Raw genomic sequence first — 21,992 nt, forward strand, 5'->3', positions numbered from 1 at the left:
AGCTGCTTCCTTCTAGTTTAGTCTGTATTTGTGCAATTGCACATTACTTTTCCTGAATCCCTCCTTTAGTACATATTCATATTTTTTGCAAGGATTTTGTTCTCTTGAACGTTGTTTATAATTTTAATATGTATTATATGTGCCATGAACCATCTCTCCAGGACTATCCTACTATAGTGCTCTGTTTGCAAAAGCAGTATTTTATTTAGATGGTGTCATTGTAAATTATCTTCAGTCCCAGAGCCTTCTGGACTGGAATCGATGTCAAGAAGGGCCTCTTTATTGGTGAAAGTTGAGCTGAGAGTTATGCTCTGTCGAGGCTTCACAGGTGCAAGTTCATTTAATTTAATATTTTCATTTTTGACCAGAATTGTCTTATCCATGTTTTCTTCACTGTGCCTTGCAACAACAGCATCAAATACATCTAATTTGGGTGGCAAGGTTCCACTTTCAAATAGGTATTTGGTTAGATAAGAGATACCGAGGTTAGCTAGGAATGAGGTGACCATGGCAAGTGTTTTAAATGGGAATCTCTGGTTATAGATACCGTTCTTATCAGAGTAATAACCAGGGTAGAAGATCAAGGGCTGTAGGTACAAGTACGGCTCCCCCAAAGTGATTCTCAGGAAAAGCCCAGAAACGTAACCTGCCCCGGCCCCGTACATGTTGGTCCCCTTGACAAAGAGAACACAGAGCAGCTGTGGGAAGATGATGATGTAGACAAGGTCGGAGCTCAGGTACCAGAGCCCATACACAGTCTTCGTCAGCAAGGCCATAGCTGTTGCAGATGCTCCAAACACAAACATGGTGATCCACATGACCCAGACAATTTCTTTGTCTGATGGCTGTAAGAAATTGATGAGGGTCAGCATTGCACCAATATGTGGACTCATGTGGGTGAAGACCAGGATGCATCTTTATTTACCCTTTACAAATGGTCTAAGGAATCCCACAGGGTAAATGATCTTCTCTGTGGGCAAACCCAACCTAACCTACAACACCTGAAGCTACAATCTTGATGACCTCCCAGGTGGTTGGTGGAGTGGGGCTTCTGAGTGCCATATGCATGAAGCTAGATCACCACATCCTTTGCCTGAAGGCACAGGGGAAGAAGATGAGCTAATGTGGTATCATCCAGGGACCATGGGGCAAGGGAGAATTTTGCTTATATATATTCATGAATAGTCTTCATGTGGCACGGAGAGAGCTGTGACTGTCCTCACTTCCTCTCTTTGTAGGAGTACTACTGTCTTTAAGACTGACCACCTTCTGGTGCCACACAAAAGGGCTTTTCCATGACTTTTCCTTGCTAAAACCACTGGGACTACTCTGTAACATGACCTAAAAACACAGAGACCAAGCTCAGTAGGGAAGAAAGGCTCTCCAGAGGTGTTCTGGGTCCCTCGGGACTACAAAAGCCTTCTGTTCTGCAACCACTAGATTCAGTAAAGAAAATTAAATCGAGGGGATATTTCATGACAAAGGTAGACTTGGGAGTCTGAATGAAGAGCAGTTCAGAGTTTACACAAATATGCATAACATAACCTAGAGTGTCCTGCTTCTGCCAGTGTTTCCTGTCTCCCACTGGGCTTAATCAGACCAAATGGTTTGCTAAGATATTTTAAGATGCAGTAATCTTTTGTCAGAAGACAAGAAATTTAATTACGGCAACATGATGAAATATCTTGGAAAATAGTTGTATTGATTTGTTCCTTTAAGTATAACATGAATGATAGGGCTGGGGTTGTGGCTCAGGGATAGAGCACTCGTCTAGCACATGTGAAGCCCTGGGCTCGATCCTCAGCACCACATAAAAATAAATAAACAAAATAAAGGTGTTTTGTACAACTAAGAAATAAATATTTAGAAAAAACATGAATGATAAAATGTATTGTTAATATGCATTTTCAGCACATGTAAGCTCAGTGTCATTTAAACTAGTATGCCTAATCAAAGTTTACAGAATATAGAATTACAGAAAATGGAATTAATATAGGATATGAACACATATATACAGATTAAACATTCCTTAGCTAAAATGCCTAGTATTAGCAATGGATTTCATATATTTTTGGATTTTGGAATATCCACTTATATAATGAAAGATCTTTGGGATGGGGCCCAAGTTTAAAAAAGAAATTAATTTAGGTTTCATATACACCTTATGTACATAGACTGACATGCAGAATTTTTAATAATTTTGTGTATAAAAGTTTCATAGTGTGAAATTCCTGCTTGTAACAACATATCAGTTATCAAAATGTTTCGGATTCTGGAGCATTTCAAATTTCACATTTTGGATTAGGGATGCTGAATCTGAACTTGAGAGGGTAAGATAACTTGAAGTTCAGGTTTGTCTTAGAATATGTAGCTTTTTTACTGCTTGGTTACAGCACAAGTTGAATATAAGGAATCTATAAGCGTACATATTCTACAAAAACATTAAGTATAATGACAGCAGAAATAGCAACAATAATCATAAATTACAAATTAAAAAAAAAAAAAAAAGCGTTCTTACATTTTGTCTGAAGGAAAGCTGGTAGATGTTCCGAGCAAACATTGAACTTGCTGACAAGATGGAAGAATCAGATGAAGACATAACAGCAGCAGACACAGCACCAAGGCCAAAGAAAGAAATGTACACAGGGCAGAGGTACTGCAGAACAATCGGTAAAATCATGTCTGCTTCTTCATTCGCCTTGGGATCTGGAAGCCCATATGCAGTCTCGTTCCAGTCTGTTGAGTAGAAACCACAAGCGTAACAACCAGGAGGCATATCTTCTCTACCCATCTGGGTCATGTTGTTTACTAGGTAGTTTTGAAACCAACTGAGCATCACATACGTGAGCCTGCATAAGTGGAAAGTCCATGTGATGGCCATGTGGAAATGTCTTACATCTTCTGACCTCTAAAGGGTATTGATTACCGTCAGTCTTATTCATGACATCTGCTTAGAATATGATGATGATGACATACATAATCCTTTTCTGCAATGTGGCATTATATTACATAGAATCATAGAAAACAAATGCTCTTAGACTGAACCACAGAATTTTCTCTGGACCACTTCCTTAGGCCTAGTTATCTGTGTGAAAGAGACTACAGCATGGCTGTTGTTACCTCTCATTTTTCCTGTTTATAAGCTTGATTTAGGAGCTATCTTGGCATAATTTTTCTAATTTCATTTAATCTTGTGTAGAATTTTACTTACAAGAAGCAGGAGACTTGCTAGATTAAGAACTGAACCATCTTTACTGAATAAAAATTATACTCATAAAACTGAGATTTTTCAGAAGGATTTTGAACTAAGGTTTTTGAATTAAGGTAAGAGGACTGAAGCATATGTTTATCTTAGAATATGTAGCTTCTTTATTGCTTCCTGTGTTGAAGAACACAAGGAACCTGTAAACACATATTAAAATAATTCCTTTTATTTGCTGAACTTCCTTAATGTCAGAATGATAGGGTGATTACTTTGGATTCTGCTACTTTTTCTTTCCCCATTTTCCATTATGATCAACATTAAAGCCATGCTGAAATGATGCCAACTCTAAAGCCTTAACAGAGATGACATGATACCAGAAATAACTGCTAAGTTACACTCAGTCCAGAAAAAAAATGCCTTTATGCTGTTTTAATCAGTGTTTTCCAACCACCCTCCAAATAATCTCCAGATCTGTCTTCTGCTTGTGAAATAAATCCTGTATTTTTTTTTAATTTTCCACCCCCCAAAAGGCAGACACTGCACATCTTTTTTATCTTTTTGAATGTTCATTTATGTCATGAACCAACAACTGGAATGAAAAGACTATTCTCTGAACCATGACTGCTCTTTCAAAAACTAAAAGATCCAATAAATAGCTCCTGAGTTAAAAGTCAGAACCACCATGTGAGCATCACCCTGGGTCATCTTTAAAAAGTACAATGAGGTAAAAGAAAAATTGTTTTTTAACTGTTTTATTTTTCTCTACTTAGGTTACTCTTTTGAATTTCGTTAATGTGATGTGTTTTAAATGCTCTTAAGAGTTGCATTGCAATCACATTTAGAATAGTCAGAAGTCTGACTCTAAAAAATGGAAAACACTGAACATGCCAAAAATTTCCATCACCATCATTATGTTAGTCAAGGTCTGAAGTTTATGCCCTCCTAGTTTATTTCATTTCTAATCCCAAAGAGTTGAGATTAGGTATTACAGGACGTTGACCGAAGACTGGGTCATGAAGGCAGAGCCTTCCTGCATGTGATCAATGTGCTTACGAAAGAGGCCCAAAGGAGCTTGTTTTTCTCTTCCACCATATAGGGAACATAGGATGAGGAGTGATTAAGTTCAAATTAAAGGTGAGAGTTTAAAGTGTTTCACATAAAGGATAACAGGGAAAAAAAACATTTCTTATTGTGTTCTATCTCTTTCTCTCTCCCTTTCTCTTTTACCATTTAGTTTCTTAGATTATCTTAATCCATACACATACTCACTTATTTCTCCAAGGGGGAAAAAAAAACCTTGAACAAACTATTGAAATCATAGAGGTAGACTCTGAAGTTCAGAGTGGTCTGTGGGTAGTCATGATGAAGACAGGTGAATTTTTCTTAAGCTGGTGCCTCTCAACTTTGGCTTAGCTTTGACTCAACGGTGGGGGGCTGTTAGACACACACACACACACACACACACACACACACACAGACAAACGTACACACACACACTAGTGTTTGGCTCTATCTTTGATTATTAAACACCCTGTGGGGTAGGCCAGGGGTAGATGTTTTGTAGAAAGTCCCTCTCCACTCCTCAGGTGGGGTCACTGTGCACCATGGTTGAGAAACACTGGGGATGGAAGTGGATACAATTGATAATATAGCAAAATTGGGGAGGAAGTGTACTTATGAATGTTTGTCAATGGAGTAAGCAATCAAAAAACGTGGAGATCGCTGAACTGCAATGCAATTTGCTGAATGCTATACGAGGCACATAAGGAACCATGAATGAAGAGGCATTCACTATGTGGGGGTAAAAGGGAAGAAAAACAGGGAAGGCAACCGGTGGTGGAACTGGCAAATTAAGTGACGACTATGGTGAAGCTCCCAGAGATTTACCTGTTGATGCTCCAATGGCCCCAATGAGTATGGCTGGCAGAGCCATCACCAGGCACCCAAAAGCTGCCAAGAAGGACAGCACTGGAGCGTAGGTGGCTGAGGATGAAGAGAGGACTCTCTGGAAGTATGCCTGCCACGGGATTCCACCCAGAATCTGCATGAGAACCCCAAAGATTCAGAGTGAATTGAAGGAATTTCACATTTATTAATATTTTTAAACAAGACATTTATAACAATTGCACCTAGAATAGTCAGAAGTAGGGCCAGAAATCTCAGCTGCTGTGATTATGTTTGTTGTGATATGAAGTTTGTTATTGTCCATGTGTCTATTAAAATTCTAATCTCCAAGGTGATGAAATCAGGTACTAGACAGGGATTTAGTCATGGGTAAAGCCCTGGGAATTGAATAGGTCATAGGTAAAGCCCTCATGAATTCCTTCTACTATGTGAGAACACAACAACAAGTTTTCTGAAAGTACGGTCTTCATCAGACACTAAATTGGCCAGCCCTTTGATCTTGCAATTGCCAGCCTCCAGAACTTTGAGAAATACATTTCTGTTGTTTCTAAGCCACTCACTTTATGATAATTGATCATAGTAGCCCAAGAGAACCAAGACAACATTATTGCGTATTTTTCATTGTGGAAAATTTCTTTAATTTGTTTTCCTTAGTAATTAGACAAGATGATCCTTGTTTTACCTAAATTTTTAAGTTGCCTTAAAACTATGCAGAAGACCTCAGCTGGTTCTCACCCCAAATTTGAACCATAAAAAATTCTATCAAAAAATGATTGAGATTCTGAAAGTATGAAATGAAATCTGAATCATTACAACCCAATAAATATTATAGACTCTGACCCTGCACCAGACATGTAGTGGTCGTATGACACAAACTTGAAAAGGGTATGGTTCCTGCTTCGTAATTTCCATCCTACTGGAAGAGTAAATGCATTACATTGTTTTGCAAAGTGCCCAAGAACATGGAGAATATAGCGGAATGTCAGAGAGAATGTCAGAATTTTGTTTATACTCGTTTTTACCTGACAGCTAAATGTGATATTGGGCTTTAATTAAATGACATAACACATCTTTGCTTACAGTGTGTATGAGAAATCTGTGAATGCACTTTGGAGATGAGCTCAGAAATGGCCATGATGGAGCTTTAGTGGTAAAATTAGCATGTGGTACTTATACAGAAAAGGCCATGAGCCAGCAGGTAAATATTTAAGGATAAATATGAAAATCTTGAAAATGCTTTTGATTGACAATTAGACAACCTTCCTCAGGTCACAGCATCACTTACCAACAACAGAAAACTATGAAGCCGAGTGTAGATTTCATAGGACTCAATGGTCCCCAGCCAGGGCTCCTGGTATTTGGCATGTACAGCAGTAAATCCAATATCAGAGACCATAGGATGTGACAGGGCCAAGGGGACACTGATCCACTGGAACAAAGAGCAACGTTGGAGTCTTAGTCTATGATTTTAAACTTGATTAACATATTGCAAAATTGATACATCTGGTTTATTTTTCTTGTACATGGCATGGCTCAGTAGTTCCCCTATTCAAAGAACATGAAACTATGTTCTTTGTAGGACATCATGGAATACAGATTTAGTAAACCTAAAATAACACATTATCTACTTCTGCTTGATTATGCCATATCATATAAACTATAGGAGCAGTCACCTGAAAACTTTGAGAAGAAAATACTACATTTAAGACATACAGACACACACACACACACACACACACACACACACACACACACACACTTTTATGTTTTGTGTGAATTAGAGAAAGATATCCACCCATTAAGGTGGCACAGAAAGGTTTTAATGAGAAATTTGTTGGTAAAACAAGTGTTGAAGAATGTGCCCAATACTAATAGGTAAAAGAAAAAGAAATCAAAGGGGGAGACCATCTGGAGGAAGCAAAGCAAAGAGTGGAAGAAAACATACACTTCTGGACATACCCCGGGATCACACAACAACAAACACATCATAAGCTGAAAAAATTGCAAAGCTGCATTGAATCCACCCAACCTACCAAGCACCATAGCTTAGCCTCATTGTGCACTATGGAGTGTCAGTTGTTTCCTCATGTGATTATGTAACTGACCAGGAGCAATGGCTACTGCCACTAGAGAAAAGACTGCACTTGCTGTGCCTAGGTAGCCCAGGAAAAGATCCAAAATCAAAATAAAAATTGTGGTTTTTACTGAACATGCTTCATTTTTGCACCATAATAAAGTAAAACAAAAACAAAACAAAAACACAAGTTTCCAAGTTGAGCCACTGGAAGTAGAAGACTAACAGTACAAGTTTTATGTTTTGCGTATGTGTGCATATGCCCACATCTGTTGCGTGACAAAGTTTGCTGGCATGGAAGTAGCTTAGGGAAATGGGAGCAGTAAAGATAGACGTGGAAAGAACCTTGAATTGCAAGCCAAAATATTGATATTTTGCTTTGTATGCAAGTGGAAGCTCAAGGAATTTGCATGCATTTTATGTGGTACCAAGAATTTAACCCAGGGGCCCAGCATGGTGTCTGCATGACTGTATTACCAGAGGCTCAGGAGGCTGAGATAAGAAGATTGCGAGTTCAAATCAGACTCAGGAAGTTAGCAAGCCACTAAGCAACTTAGTGAGATTGTCTCTAGATAAAATACCTTTCAAAAAAAGCTGGGTATGTGGCTCAGTGGTTGAGTACTCACCCCTAAGTTCACCCTGGCACCCACCACCCCAAAAAGTTAATGTAAGGGTGCTCTACCTCTGAACTACATCTCCAACCCTGTTTTCTTTTTTTTTAAATTTTATTTTGAGACAGAGAGTCACACTACGTTGCTGAAGATGGCCTCAAATTTGCAATGGTCCCACCTCACCCCTGGTCACTGCAATTATAGACATGTGCCATGTGCCTGGCTAGAAGAATTTCTTTGGAGTTTTATTTTTAAAAGTCAGTGAAATTTACTCTAAATTTTAACACCATAAATATTAAAAATAAATTTAGAAGAATATAGTAGTATGGAAGGGCCATAGATGGTTTCAGTGGCCCCTGGATAAAGCAGTGACATTAGGAATAGGAAGATACTGGCACTGAACAGGAAAATGAAGACAGTCAACAGAGAAAGGTCAGAAGGAGGTCATCAGGGAGGTCAGAGGAATCTGAAAAGGAAATCTAAAATTTGCTGGGAGCCATCAGCCAAGTAGGTATGACAATTTCCTTGCCAGCGTACTCCCATGCTGTCTAGTGGAAGGACTCCTGAAAGGAGACCTTGCTCAAGGACCAGAGCGGATCCATGTTTAGGGTGTCCCCGGTTTAGCATAATAGGAGATTAGGGTGTTCCCTGTTTAGAATAGGGCGTATCCTGCTGCCTGAGTTCCTCTTGAGTTCTTAGGGTCAGACAGTATATTTGGGAGATTGAAGCCCAGTGGAGGTGTGGATTTGGGCAGAGAACATGGATTTCCCCAGAACGTGTTTGTAGACGGCCGGTGTGAGTTCGGGAATAAAGAATTGCTATTTGAATCTACAAGCTGTGTGGAGGCTTGTGATTTGTGCCCAGCCAGAGACTGCGGCAAAAATTTATAACTTTGGAGCTGCCAGAGTGATGATAAAGTCCAAAGAATTAGAGAAACTGGGAAGAAGAGATGGTTTAGTTATAAGTTGATTAATTAATTACATATGCATGAACAGTAATCAAAGCTTATTTAGTCTTATTTAGCTAATTCAATAGTGATTTCTTAACAATTCTTATCTTAATTTCTTATCAATTTAATTTTGTAGTAAAAAAACATTCTAACATATATCCCTACATATATTTGACCTACCATCTTTACACCTGCTTACTTGATTTATGTACCTGTGTATTTTAAGTTCTGGTATCATGCAATGTAATGAGAAATCACATACATCACTGATGAATAGACTTATCCCCTGTGGCTGTGTATCTTGGAATAACAAGTGCATCAGTTATGAGAGCTGCCATTGTCAAAGGAACCTCGCTTCCTACACAGTGAAAGAAGATTTACTTCTGTTTTCTCTGTTTCATAAAGTTTATGATGATGTTAAGTAAAAATCAGAATTTCTGCACTGTCAACTTGATACTGGCATTTAAAAATAAAAAAGTGGAAGTTATTGAATAAATTAAATACTCTCAAATTCGATTAAAATATGACTGAATTACATTCCACGAAATGCAAATAAAATGTCCAGGAGAAAAAGAGGAAATATAATCTTTGCTAGGGTATATAAATTTAGGGTTAAACTCTAAATCTAATTTTAGTTAATTCTTTTAAATTTTCCTCTAGGATATTATTACAAATGCTAGAAAATTGAAAAAATAGGAATGGGATTCATTCTTCATCTCTAAGTGTCTAGAGTAGAAAGTAAAATAGAGCAAAAAGCTTTTTATTATAAGAAAAATAAAGAAAGCTGAGGAGAATGAAGAGTGCTTTGACTCTCTTTCAGACAATGATTCATCTTCAGCATTGGCTGGCTCTGTCTGTGGCCATTGACCAGGGATCTCTCCCTGCAGAGTCTGTGGCTGACATAATGTATGTGTTTGATGAGATCATGTATGTGAACCCACAGTGACACCTAGAAGAGTGGCCACACCATTTTCTTTATTTTTCTTTTGACATGCCTTAGGTGATGGATATTGTTATATGCATAATTATAATCTCCCTGTTTTAAGATGTGAGTTTGCAAGGAATCAACATTGACTAGAATGCATCTAAGATGTGCAGAGATGCTTTTAATATAAGACACATAGTATTTGTATTTCATAATTGTATAGTACTCTTTCTTAATGCACCAAACCTATATTACCTAATTTAATCCATGACTTAAGAACAATAGATAATACAGTTAATTCCTTATATAATTAAGCCCTTTCTTTGACCCCAGATATTAACCATTATAATTTGAAATCTACAGTTTTTTCAATGGGATATTTTTCTAACAAAATAAGTTTTCAATAGAATTTCCATGTCCTATGAAGAGTTTAATTGATAAACAGTCTCATAGATAAATGAACACAAGGATAGGAGAGAAACTTGTGTGGGGGTACTATCAAAGTTTTAGTTTTCTTAACTGTGGAGAAAGTGTGATATCATCAGTTCTCAAAGGGTGTCACACAAAAGTTTCCATGAAATCTAGACATGAAGAAAACAAAGACCTAGATCTTTCTAAGAATTAGTCATAGCACACATTTTTCTGTCAACCTCTAACGAAATAACTACAGTTTCAATCTAATCAATCCATAGAAAAATACAAAATTTCAAATAGTATACAACTTACAATTTATTACTCATTATGGAAAACATTAATTCCTTTGCTGAGTTGGTATATAACACCACATGATCTTTTGTTAAGAAAGAGAAAGAGGAGGAGGAGGAAGACCAGGAGGCAAATCTGAGGAAGGCTCCACTTACCAGTCCTACAAAAATGCAAAAGAGCTGAACAATGTCTGTGTAGGCCACAGAGTAGAGACCACCCACCAGGGTGTACAGAGTGGCATGAGGGCCGACACAATGACAGAAGCATGCACATCAACGTCAATGATCATGCTGATGGTGGCTCCTGTGGGGACAAAAAAAGAAGTGAGAGTCCTGGCCATGGTCTGGGGTGAGTTCTGGCAAGGACATCCTGTGGGTTCTGTTACAGCAGCTATATTTCCCTGTGTCGTACACCCTGTACTGCATGACCTTGGCTAAAGTGAATTTTTATATTGAGACCTTTGTATGTTATCAAACTGACTATATATCTCTTTTTATATATATTCAGATACACGAGAGACACCCAAAACTTACTATCATTGAACACCCTGAACAACCGAGACATCCAGTTCCATTCCATGAATTCACAATTTCACCCTCTGAAATTCTGACTTAATTATATGCAATGTATTTACTCACATCCATAAGGAAAATAAGCCTTTCTGAGCAATTTGATCAGTCATTTCCAGTTTTACAATGATTATTCATTGGCTCTTTTGCATTTAGTTTGCCCTCCGCTTTCCTGTTATAGCTGGCGAACCCTCCGAGGTGCCAACAATTAAGACAAATTTGTAGAAGAAAATTATATAATTGTTAAAACTTATCTTTCAACTTTTTCTCCCTCAAAGTCATGAAGGATCATTTTATTTTATTTTGCTGGTGGTATATACAAGTTCTACTCCTAAGATATCAATATAATGAAGAACACTAATGATGAATATCATATTTTTAGGTCACTTCCATTATCAAATTTTATATTCTTAAAATTCAAATTTATATTTCTTTTACTTTACAGGTTGTTTATTATGTTTGTCAATGCCTATGTTTCCAGTGACAATTTAATGGTGTAGAAAGTTTGGCCCATTTCTCAGACTAATGGCTTCTTAACTCACTTGCTGCTTCATAACTCATTAATTGCTTTTCCATTTTTTTTCAAAACTATATAGTTTATATTTCATCTTATTATTAATGGCAATTATAGGTATACTAGCAGATATAAAAGAAATCTGTGATTTTTTTACACCATCAATTGTAGCCAGATGCCTCACAATCTTCTTCTCCTCCTCCTCCTTAATTGGCATAACAATATTTACAATCTACATGGATGAAAATCCATCATCCTAAAGAATAATTCAAAGTATTTTGACCCAAGAGATCAATACAAAATATTTTTTGTGTGTATTTTGACCATGATAATAATATAACATTATCTTCCTGGATAAAAAATCAATTAAAAGAAACTTCTACTAAGGAGTTGTAGGATAAAAGACAGAGGAGAGTGGTTAATTATTTACAAGTGACTTTAGGTAATTATCTGAGTTATGACAGTATAGATATTTAAGAGGTTATTTCCCCCTCAAATCCTATTCTTGATAGTTGCCACTCTTTGCCATTCCTCTTTGGGTGTGGTTCTCCACTTTAATAACATGTATGTTATCACCCCATAATATGAGAGGTTCAATTACAGAATAAAAATCACTGGACTGAGATTTGCAGTCCTATAGATGTCATCATTTGGTTGTAAGTTAGTGATCTGAGAGAAGTTACCTTCCTGTTTATTACTGTTAAGATTGGGTTAAGTTTTTTATCTAAAATATTTTCTGAAAAATTATATCAATGGTAGTGAATAAAACAAAGTTATTCTAATAGATCTACTGAGAAATATAGTCTACTTATGTAGATAAGAAAATAAATACACTGTGAATCAAGTTATGAAAAAAATCTCTTAATTTGAGCCATCTGCAGAAGAAGTATACATTTAAAAGGTATAAGGTGTTGACCATTTATACCAAACATAGTTGGTGTAACTTTGCTCTCAGGTCAAGATGGCAAGCATGCCTGTCCTATCAGCATTAGGCCAGTAGCTACATAGTAATCAAACCTGGCATGAGATTTCTGCAGGGTTCATGAAGCCAATTCAATAAACTGCAAAATTTATCAATGTGGGATGATATATCAGGATAAAGATGTCTTAGGCTTCCTGAGAACCTTTATGATGACAGGGTGTTTCAGGTTAAGAGGGCAGTGAACTTGGCCATGAGACCTTGAATCTTGCCTCAAGAGCAAGGGACAAAATACAAGAAGGATAAATTCTACCTTGAACCAAATCCAAAAGAGGTTATTCAGGGGGAAGAAGAAAAAGAGAGACAGGGAAGAATAGGCAAAAATAAAATCACATAGTTGACATCTGTGAATGCAGTTGTCTTCAAAGTATTTTCATGAAATTGGTTATACTTGAAACATACAATTTAAAAATTATTTGGTCTGCAGAAGTCTATCTTTACATAAGTGTTCATTGTAATCATTAAAAAAAAGATTCTCCTATATTTCCGCAGTAAACCATGCATATGCACAGTGAGGTGATAATAAATTTTACACTTGTCTATTCTTAAGTATCCCAAGTTTTTTCTTGTAAACACTAGCTCTGACTTACTCAAGCTATTATTTTTGAAGAATATGGGTGATAATTTAAAAGTACATATTCTGCCACAACACAGATTTCAAGCAAAAGCAATAATATATATTATTTCATATATGCATGTGTTAACATGAAAAAGAAGCATGCTTTACTGAATATACTGAAATACATACACAGACACTTATATCCAACAGAAACTAATTGTAATAAAGTTCTGAGTTTTGCCACTATGCTTTCTATTTCTAAAATACTTTGGAAATATTAGCTCATTAATTCTTTTCCTCTTTCAGGACTGTTATATAAATTGATCCTTATTCAGTTAGAGTGAACATGTTGTATTCTGTTAGATATTTAGCCCACTCCTTTTTTAATACCCAGCAGGTAGTTTGTTCTTAAAACCAAAATTTTCTAGTATTGAAACCAATGACAAATAAACTCCCATTGCTTCTCAGCTAATGAGAGCAAGGTGGGAAGAGAGGTATATTTTTACACATAATTTCATTAGGGTATAAGCTTAGCAATGATTGGGGAGTGTTATTATCTTGCAACAGGGCAGTATGACATTTTCCCATGAGTTATTACTGTGTATTATAACCATCAAATTCTCTTCTTTCCACATCAAGTACCTTTGTTTCTACAGAGACCAAGAAAATAATGTTAATGGGAGTTCGGGAGAAAGGGAGAGAAAGAAGGCCATATGGAATCATAATAATAAAAACTAGAAGGTGGATTTATATTCTAGAACATACAAAATAGGAGGAAATTTATCTTACTTTTGTTCTAACCCCTTAAAGTTTGGTGGTATTTCCATTTGTAAGAAAAAATGGGAAATTACATCTAGATGAATGTATGCCCAGAAGGCAAACACTGACATAGTCCATTGAAGAAAGCTGAGGACCTTCCAACTCTGCTGATTGGCAAGAAGAACCTCAGCACTCAGTGGGATGGTACACATTCGCTCTTGATCAAATGAGCCTGAAGATCTCCCATGGTTCCTCTGAAGTTCCTTATTTTCTAAATCTCACAAGGAAACTGAAAATCCAAAGGCCAAGTACAAGTTCTTAGCATTAGTTGATCTTGGGTCATAAGTTAGACTCTACTGAGTCTAAACTCAGTATCTACCTCCCTAAATGTGTACACAACCCAATAATTTAAGACATAATGGAATTACACTGGGGAGGGGGGAAAAAGTAATATTCATCTTCTTTTGTCAAAAAAGTAGAGCTCAAAACTATTTATTAATTTATTATAGTTATTCAAGGGACACGATTCTTGCCCTAAAGAAATTTATAATCCATCATGTACAGTAAAAATTTGGGCATGAAGTGAACAGGCAAATTATCATACAAAGGGAGATGATGAGCCCAATGAGGAAAAATTGCAGCTGCCTACGAAAGCCTGCAGGAAAGGCTCCTAGCAAGTTTGGAGCACTGCTCCCTGTAAGTGCCAGGGTGCTTGGTAATTAGGGAGGCAAATGGTGAGAGAGGAAAAAAAGAGGAGAAAGGAATCCAAAGCAGGGACACCTGTGCTTGCACCGTGTCAGTAAGAAGCAATAGAAAACCAAAATTCAGACAGAAGATAGACGGCAAGTGGGGTGCAGGGGATAATCAGAGGAGAGAAGACCCAGGTCATAGTTAAGGGCCCTGTTCAAAAGTTTGGTTTTAAGCAAGAAAGGGGACATGATGAGATTAGAATATGAGGTTAGAATTTAGAAGGATGAGTCTGGCTGCCATGTGGCACCCACAGTAGGGCAGACCTGCAAACGTGGAGATGGCTGCATTACATACAGGTAAGGGAGGCTGGGAGTGGTCTGGCTTATGGCAGGGAAGAGGCAGAGGTGGATGGAGGTAGGGGTTGAGTGGGGGGTGGTTGATGGAGGAACCAGGTAGGAGTGCAAGCAATTAAGGATGAGTCTTAGAGCTGAGATGTATAGCCTGCAGAATGAAGGTAGGTCTGCAGCAGGTGAGGTTTGTGTACCTTAATGTGGGCACTACATCTCCTAGCTGCTTCAGCAGCCTCAGTCTGCTCAATCATGATCAATTGGCCCAGTTGGTTCCCCTGTAGGTCTTTGAAGGTGAAGAGGAAGTCAAGGGTGGGGAAACTTTTCATTATTCATTAAGAAGATATTTTACCTAGCAGGCAAGTCCAAGCTACATTCTACCACACTTAAATTTTTCCACTAATAAACCATAGCATTGTGCTTTTTACAAATATCATTTTATTAAAATATCTCAAGTTAGGCGATTGTGCTTACATTACTTGTCATCATGAGAAGGTGGGCAATATTTCTTTGGGAGTATTATTTACAGTCGAGACTCACACTTGTTTTATATTTGTTTTTGATTAGGTATATTTTATGCAAAAAGTCAATATCTCTAGAAATATTAATACTTTAAAAATGATGTGGTACTATTCTTTGAGGAATTTAGATAGTTTCGCCTATGCTTTACATCAATTAACAAGGCAGTTATCAGAAGGAAAAAACAGGGAAGATTAAAAAGTTCACATAAATGAGACTTCTAGAAAAAATGAAAATGGAACTCAACTGATTTATTCATCAAAAGTATTCTCCCTAAACCTGGCTCATGGACAGTAGTTTTTTTTTTCTTTTTCTTTTGTACCACTTAACCACTGAGACCTATTCTCAGTGCCCCCGCCCTTATTTTAAAACATTTTATTTTGTGACAGGATCTCACTAACTTACATAGGGCCTTGATAAATTGCTGAAGCTAGCTTTTAACTTGCACTCCTCCTGCCTCATCCTCCCAAACCACTGGGAATATAGGAAGGCACCATGGCACCCAGTAAATATTCTTTTAGATAAACTGCACTTTTGTTTCTGGTGGTGCTAGGGCTTGAACTCAACCCTAAATAGCACTCTTAGTTTTACTTAATTAATGACGTTTTGTTCAAAATCATATACAACTTACAAAAGCAACCCTGAATCCCTATAAAGTAACTCATGGTTATTGTTCTAATTATGTAATTCAAGTTAAAAACAAATGCACTTGAGATTGAACTTAATCTATACAACAGTATTGCAAGTAAATGTAGAATTTCAGTTGCTTGTAAATATATATATGACTTAGGATATGGTTTTAATAATTTCTAAGACACCAAGACTGAAGAAAGCAAGGTTATTGGTCTGATGTTCAGGAAACTGGAAATGAAGGTAGAACAATGCTCCATTGGTGCTTACCTAGTGCAGAGAAAATTGCTGCAGCCCAGAACATTTCTCCCATTAGCGCAGGGATGAATAGGAGCCCACCCATGCACTTTTCATAGATCTGCTGAAATGGGTCTAGCATGGTCACATATCCCTTGGAACGCATAGGTTTTGCAAAGAACAGACCACCTAAAAAAATTACATGAGTGTTTATGAGAACATTAAAAATTCATAATATAATAGTCTTTGCCAGCTTTTTACTATGCTATAATTTCTTAAGGGAAATAACTTTTTTAAAACACTGTGTATATTGAGGAACTAGTCTGAAATATACTGTGAGTGCATTACCAAGAAGCATTCAGCAACCTAATATAAATTGCTTAGTGCATTTAATAGATGTATACAATGGACAACAAAATGTTATAATTGAGGCATATGAAATTTAGATATATGGAGTAGGATAGTGTTCATTGAGATGGCTTGGTGCATTTGTATCACTCAGTACATTTAGACATTTAAAAAAGCACAAGGTCCAACAGAACAATTTGAGGGGGAAAAATAAAGAAAGAAAATAAAAGAGGAACAATTTTATATAATACTCTTGGTCTTTTATAAGTTTAATTTACAAAAAAAGTCAGGTACAATAAAGTTGATTCATTTTTAATGATATGTCCATAATATTTTTGAAAGAATAAAATATGATTATGCTAAGAAATTCACTGTTTTAAAAGTTATAAGATCAAAGGTTTTTTTTTGTTATTTACATGTTCCATAATCAAGAGATTACCTAAGCATTATTATTCTGTTGCACATCAATTTCTTGTAACACCTACTTAGAACTATCTGGTGACATTTTTCCACAATAGTTATTCACACTGCTTTATTTGCTAACCCACTTGTTATTTAGACTTTTATTCTTTAGGCTTTACTGAATGAGTCAAGGAGATTTAACTTCCCACTTACCTAAAACCAGACTAAGTGAATATCCAATTGGTGCCTGAGCCCAAGCTAGACCATAATCTGGTACATAAACTGCTTCAGCTGTCCCATTGATATACCCTCCTCCAACCCACATGGCTGAAATAGAATGAAAAGAGAGGTCATGACATATGACATTATCTTACATGTCATAACTCTAGGTCTGATTGTCCAACACCAGGCCACTAGTCCCATGAGGTCATTCAATATGGCTACTCCAGACTGAGGAATTCTGTGACACATGTTTTCTTCAGATATATGAAATTTCTATAGAATAATAGCTGAAAGAGGGAGGTCAAGGAACCAAAGAAAGCAAGTTTTTGTTAAAATGAGTTTGGGCCAATAATGATCTACAAACTACTGCTTTCTTTAAAAATGATAATGAAGTATTTGATCCTTGTTGAAAAACTGAGGTTAAAGGAACTCTACATTTCTGCAGCTTATATTCTTCAAAAAAAAAGTCAAAATATTCAAAATGCTATTTATGTAAAATGTATATAAAGTTCTGAGTGTCAAAGGCTGTTAAAAAAGCTTATCAGATATGACACTGAAATTTAGGCTGAATCATCACATAGAAAATAAAATTTGACTTTAAGGAATTTTCTAAACTCTCATAGAGTATAAGTAAAATAATTATGTGTATTTGATACATAAGTACTTGACAGATAAGTGCTTCTGTTGCTTTCATGCCAGAATTTATCTGGCTTTTAATCTAACACAAAGCAGAGATTGTGTCTTGGGGTTAAATTGCTATTTAAAAGATTAATATGAAAAGACTTTCCTGCAGAGTAATTTTAAGTACATTTAATGGAAAATTTACATACAAAATCTTGATGTGGAAAAGATTTGTATTTAGCAAACACTCCCATCTTCAGAGTAGCTTTTACATCTGGTGTTAATAAGTAGCAAACACCATCATTTGCTTTTCTCATTCTAAATCCTGCTGAAATTCTAGAAAGAGTCCCCACCTGATACACACACACTGAGTATGGAAAAAGGGCAGAAGAAAGAATTCTCACAGGCACAGAACCTGAGACTTGGTCTTCCTGCTAGGTACCTGGAGCGCTAACACACCAGCACTATTTTACTGCACAAAATTAATAATCAGATGGTCTTACAAGCACAAAGCTAATTCATGGTTATTTTTTATTGTGTAGCTCTCCTGTCCTTTGTCCAAAAAAAATGGTGTTGAACAATTGTCCCTATTATAATATAGAAGTGAAGACTCCATTACTTACTATGATTAAACTAATTCCCTTCATTTTTTAATCCATCTTGTCCTTTCTATGCTATAATTTATTGTCCATGCCTGTATATTTTATATTAAATTCATGAGTGAGGACTTGAACATTTTAAAACTGTATTTTTAAAGAATCAACATTTTTTGAAATATATAAGTAAATGAAATATATATAAGTAAATGAATCTGATAAGGGTTAAATAACATGGTTCGTATTTTAAGTGAATTATAATATTCATTAAGAATCTTCTGACACAAAAAAAGAGAGAGTGAGTGAGAGAGAGAGAGAGAGAGAGAGAGAGAACTTCACAAACCAAGCTAGACCATGACACTTCATAAGAAATAGTGTTATTTGAATATATTCTATATAGTTTCATAAAATATTACACTGAAAAAATTATTCTATATGGTAAAGGAACAAATCCTGAAATTTCTTTATGACCATATTAGATAGAATATTAAACTAGTGTAATAGGACAGTATTATTATTATTGCAAATAACAATTTGCAATGAGTAAAACACTTTGATATACAGCAGTTCGTGTATTACTTTAGTGGGATTTGCAAAATAAGCAGCTTTATAAAGAAATAGAGTGAGGTTAGTTAATGAGCTCATGTGGTATAGTACCAAGAGCCTGGGGCGTGGCCATCAGAAGACCTGGGTTTGGGCCTGGCCCTGGTCTTGGTTAACAATGTAACCTGGATCTTCACTTAACCACACAGCCCTTTCACAAGGCTATTACAAAAAACAAATGAATCCATCTATAGTTGGTGAAGAGTTAAACAAAGAGACTGTAAATGCCTGGAAGGTAAAATCTAGTGTGTGTATATAGAACATTGTAGATTACAAATGGACAAAATCAAGACTTTCAGAATGCAGATGCTGTCTTTACAGTGCTTTGGTAAACTATTTGATATACAGGGTGAATCATTTCTAAATTGCACTTCAGGATTGAAACTAGACATCATTCAGATATGATTTCCAATGGGTTATTTTTCTAATGAGAACTGAGAGTTCCTGTTAATATAGATTATATTGCTAATGTTTAAATGTTTACTAAGACTCACATAAGATGTGTTATCAGTGAAAGTGTAATTTTAAGTTGTTGTTTTTCAGAATTATTTTCAATGACTAAGATGACTATAAAAAAAGAAAGAAATTGCCCCACATACAAAACCACCTCTGGGCAAAGCAAAGACAGAATACCAGCCCCTCCTAATACAAAGAAGGCTTGAAAGGGAGACAGCTACAGATAGTGGCTAGGGAATTCCAGAAAGGACACACCCTGGCTTTTCCCCTTTTTATCAAGTTTCCTGGAAATTCCTTTTTCATTGTTGTGGAGTCATGATATTGTCTTCCTTTAAGGAAACTAATTACTAAATAGGAAAATTAGGTTTCCAAGCAAGGGATCAATCAGTTTGCTATTGTATTGCCTCCAAATGGATTTATTTAGGCTAAAAACCATCACTAGTTAGTATTCACTGACATTTCTCATTTAAGATAACTCAAAGTCACAACTTCCTGCATGCATTACTGGACACACAGAAACACTATCATATTAATTTACAAATGCATGACTTGTAAGACTAGGGCATGTTTTCATTCCTCCACTTCTTTGTCTTTACTGTTTCCACCCACTAAACAGAACAGAAAGCCCAGACAATTTTCGTTGGTATTAGATTCATTGATTTATTATAAAATCATTTTATGCAAGGACTACTGAATTGAAACCATTTTGTTTTCAAGCAGATATTCATTATTTTCAAAATATATAACCATCAAACCTAAAGAATCCCGAAAGGACAAAGAGCAATATTTGCAATGACACTCACTCTGAGACCACATGCTGTATATTCAGAGAAGCCGAGCAAGGGTGAAGTGCACCAAGCAAGCACTGGAACCTACCTGTCATGGTAAATACACCGACTAACACCAATGTCTCGCCCACCAACTATTATGGCTTCGCTGCGTTCTTCTGCGCTGCCACTGTTTTTGGTCCTCCATGCAGCCCATATTCCAACCAGCAAAATGAGAAGGTAGAATATGATGATAGCTATCAGTCCTTCCACGTGGAAAGCCATTTTTAACTAAGGGTCCAGCTTCTTCCGCAGTTGGCTACTTCATTAAGACTTGTGGAGAAAATACAGTAATGCATTAAGAAATAGCAGCCCAGCACTGTGCCTACACAGGCAGCCAGGAGAAGCCAGCTGGCTCCTGAGCGAACCTGTGCTACTTAAAGAAAGAGTACACTGAAGTCACGTGTGAAATTGGCCATGGCCAACAAGTGTCCACTATATTATCCTACCTCTATTTAACAGTTTAACGATGTCCTGACTTTTCAAGAAACAAAAATAAATAAATAAATAAATAAATAAATAAGGAACTATTGCTTAACAAATAGAACCATAAACACTTTGTGTTTCATGATTTTTTTCAGTTTAACATTAACCTTGAATCTTAACTCAGTAATTCTGTCAAGAAATCATTTCCAAAAATTGTGATTGCATTTGTCTTTTTTTTAAAATATTTATTTATTTTTTTAGTTATCGGCAGACACAACATCTTTGTTGGTATGTGGTGCTGAGGATCGGACCCGGGCTGCACGCATGCCAGACGAGCGCACTACCGCTCAAGCCACATCCCCAGACCTGCATTTGCTTTTTAAAACTAAGTTACTATACTAGAATTATTAGTATCATCAGTGTATCATCAAGCAATATACCAAGAATTTTTAAAAATTTGTTCATTCTCCTACTAGTTCTTTGAAAAGATTTCAGGAAATGCCTCCAAAAGTAATCTGACATGGGGAGGGGCGGGGGACAAACTTTAGGAAAATCTATTTAAAAATGCATCAACTTCACCTTTTCAACAAGTTCCTATGGGTCAAATTTATTGTGTCAACTAAATATGCACTTGTTGTTTAAAGGGTTCCGCCTCTTTACCTGCCATTGTTCTTCCTTCATTTCACACATCCCCATTAGTGGTATCCATAAGAAAATAATTTAAAAATGTGTTGCCTAAAATCATAGCAGAGGGTCAAGGGTATTAAAACGCAAAACTCTTAAAAGACAGATGTCAAGTGCTAAATCCTTAGCGGCCTGGCATTCTTGTTCTCTTTTATTCTGTTAGTCTCATAGCCTGGGCTATTACATGCACCCTGATTTGCACACAGAAGTTTCTGGTGGAAACTCAGATATCTGTGCACAAAAGTGGCAGGTGGGTGATGAGACACCAGAACTACTAACCTCCCTGCAATCCCAAGGAGGCAAAGAACTCCGCAGACCGGGTGGGCTGCGCCATTGAGAAACCCAGTGGGCAAGTGCTTTCTCCAGCTGCCGTTTGGAGCTCCCCTGGCCCCTGCTCCCCTTTCTGGACCCCTCGGGTGGTATCCTGCACCCAGATCAGCAGCCCACACCTGGAGAGCCACAAGTGCCTGGGAGCGGAGCTGCCCCGCATCTCCACCGAGGGGCCCAAGAGCCACCTCCCTTCGCTCTAAAACTGCGGGAGCCGGCGCTCGCAGGGTCTCCGAAGAGCAGCGCAGAGCTCGGGGAGGGACGCTGGCTGCGCTCCCACCTGGGGTCACCGTGGCGCCAGGA

At 37.0% G+C, this 21,992-nt stretch overlaps 1 pseudogene; it reads right to left on the bottom strand.

Moving 5' to 3' along the window:
• Positions 1–215: 215 nt before the first annotated feature.
• Positions 216–20,477, bottom strand: LOC143640309 (high affinity choline transporter 1-like; annotated as a pseudogene).
• Positions 20,478–21,992: the final 1,515 nt, after the last annotated feature.

This window comes from Callospermophilus lateralis, unplaced genomic scaffold, assembly GCF_048772815.1.
Source record: "Callospermophilus lateralis isolate mCalLat2 unplaced genomic scaffold, mCalLat2.hap1 Scaffold_177, whole genome shotgun sequence".
NCBI lineage: Eukaryota > Metazoa > Chordata > Mammalia > Rodentia > Sciuridae > Callospermophilus > Callospermophilus lateralis.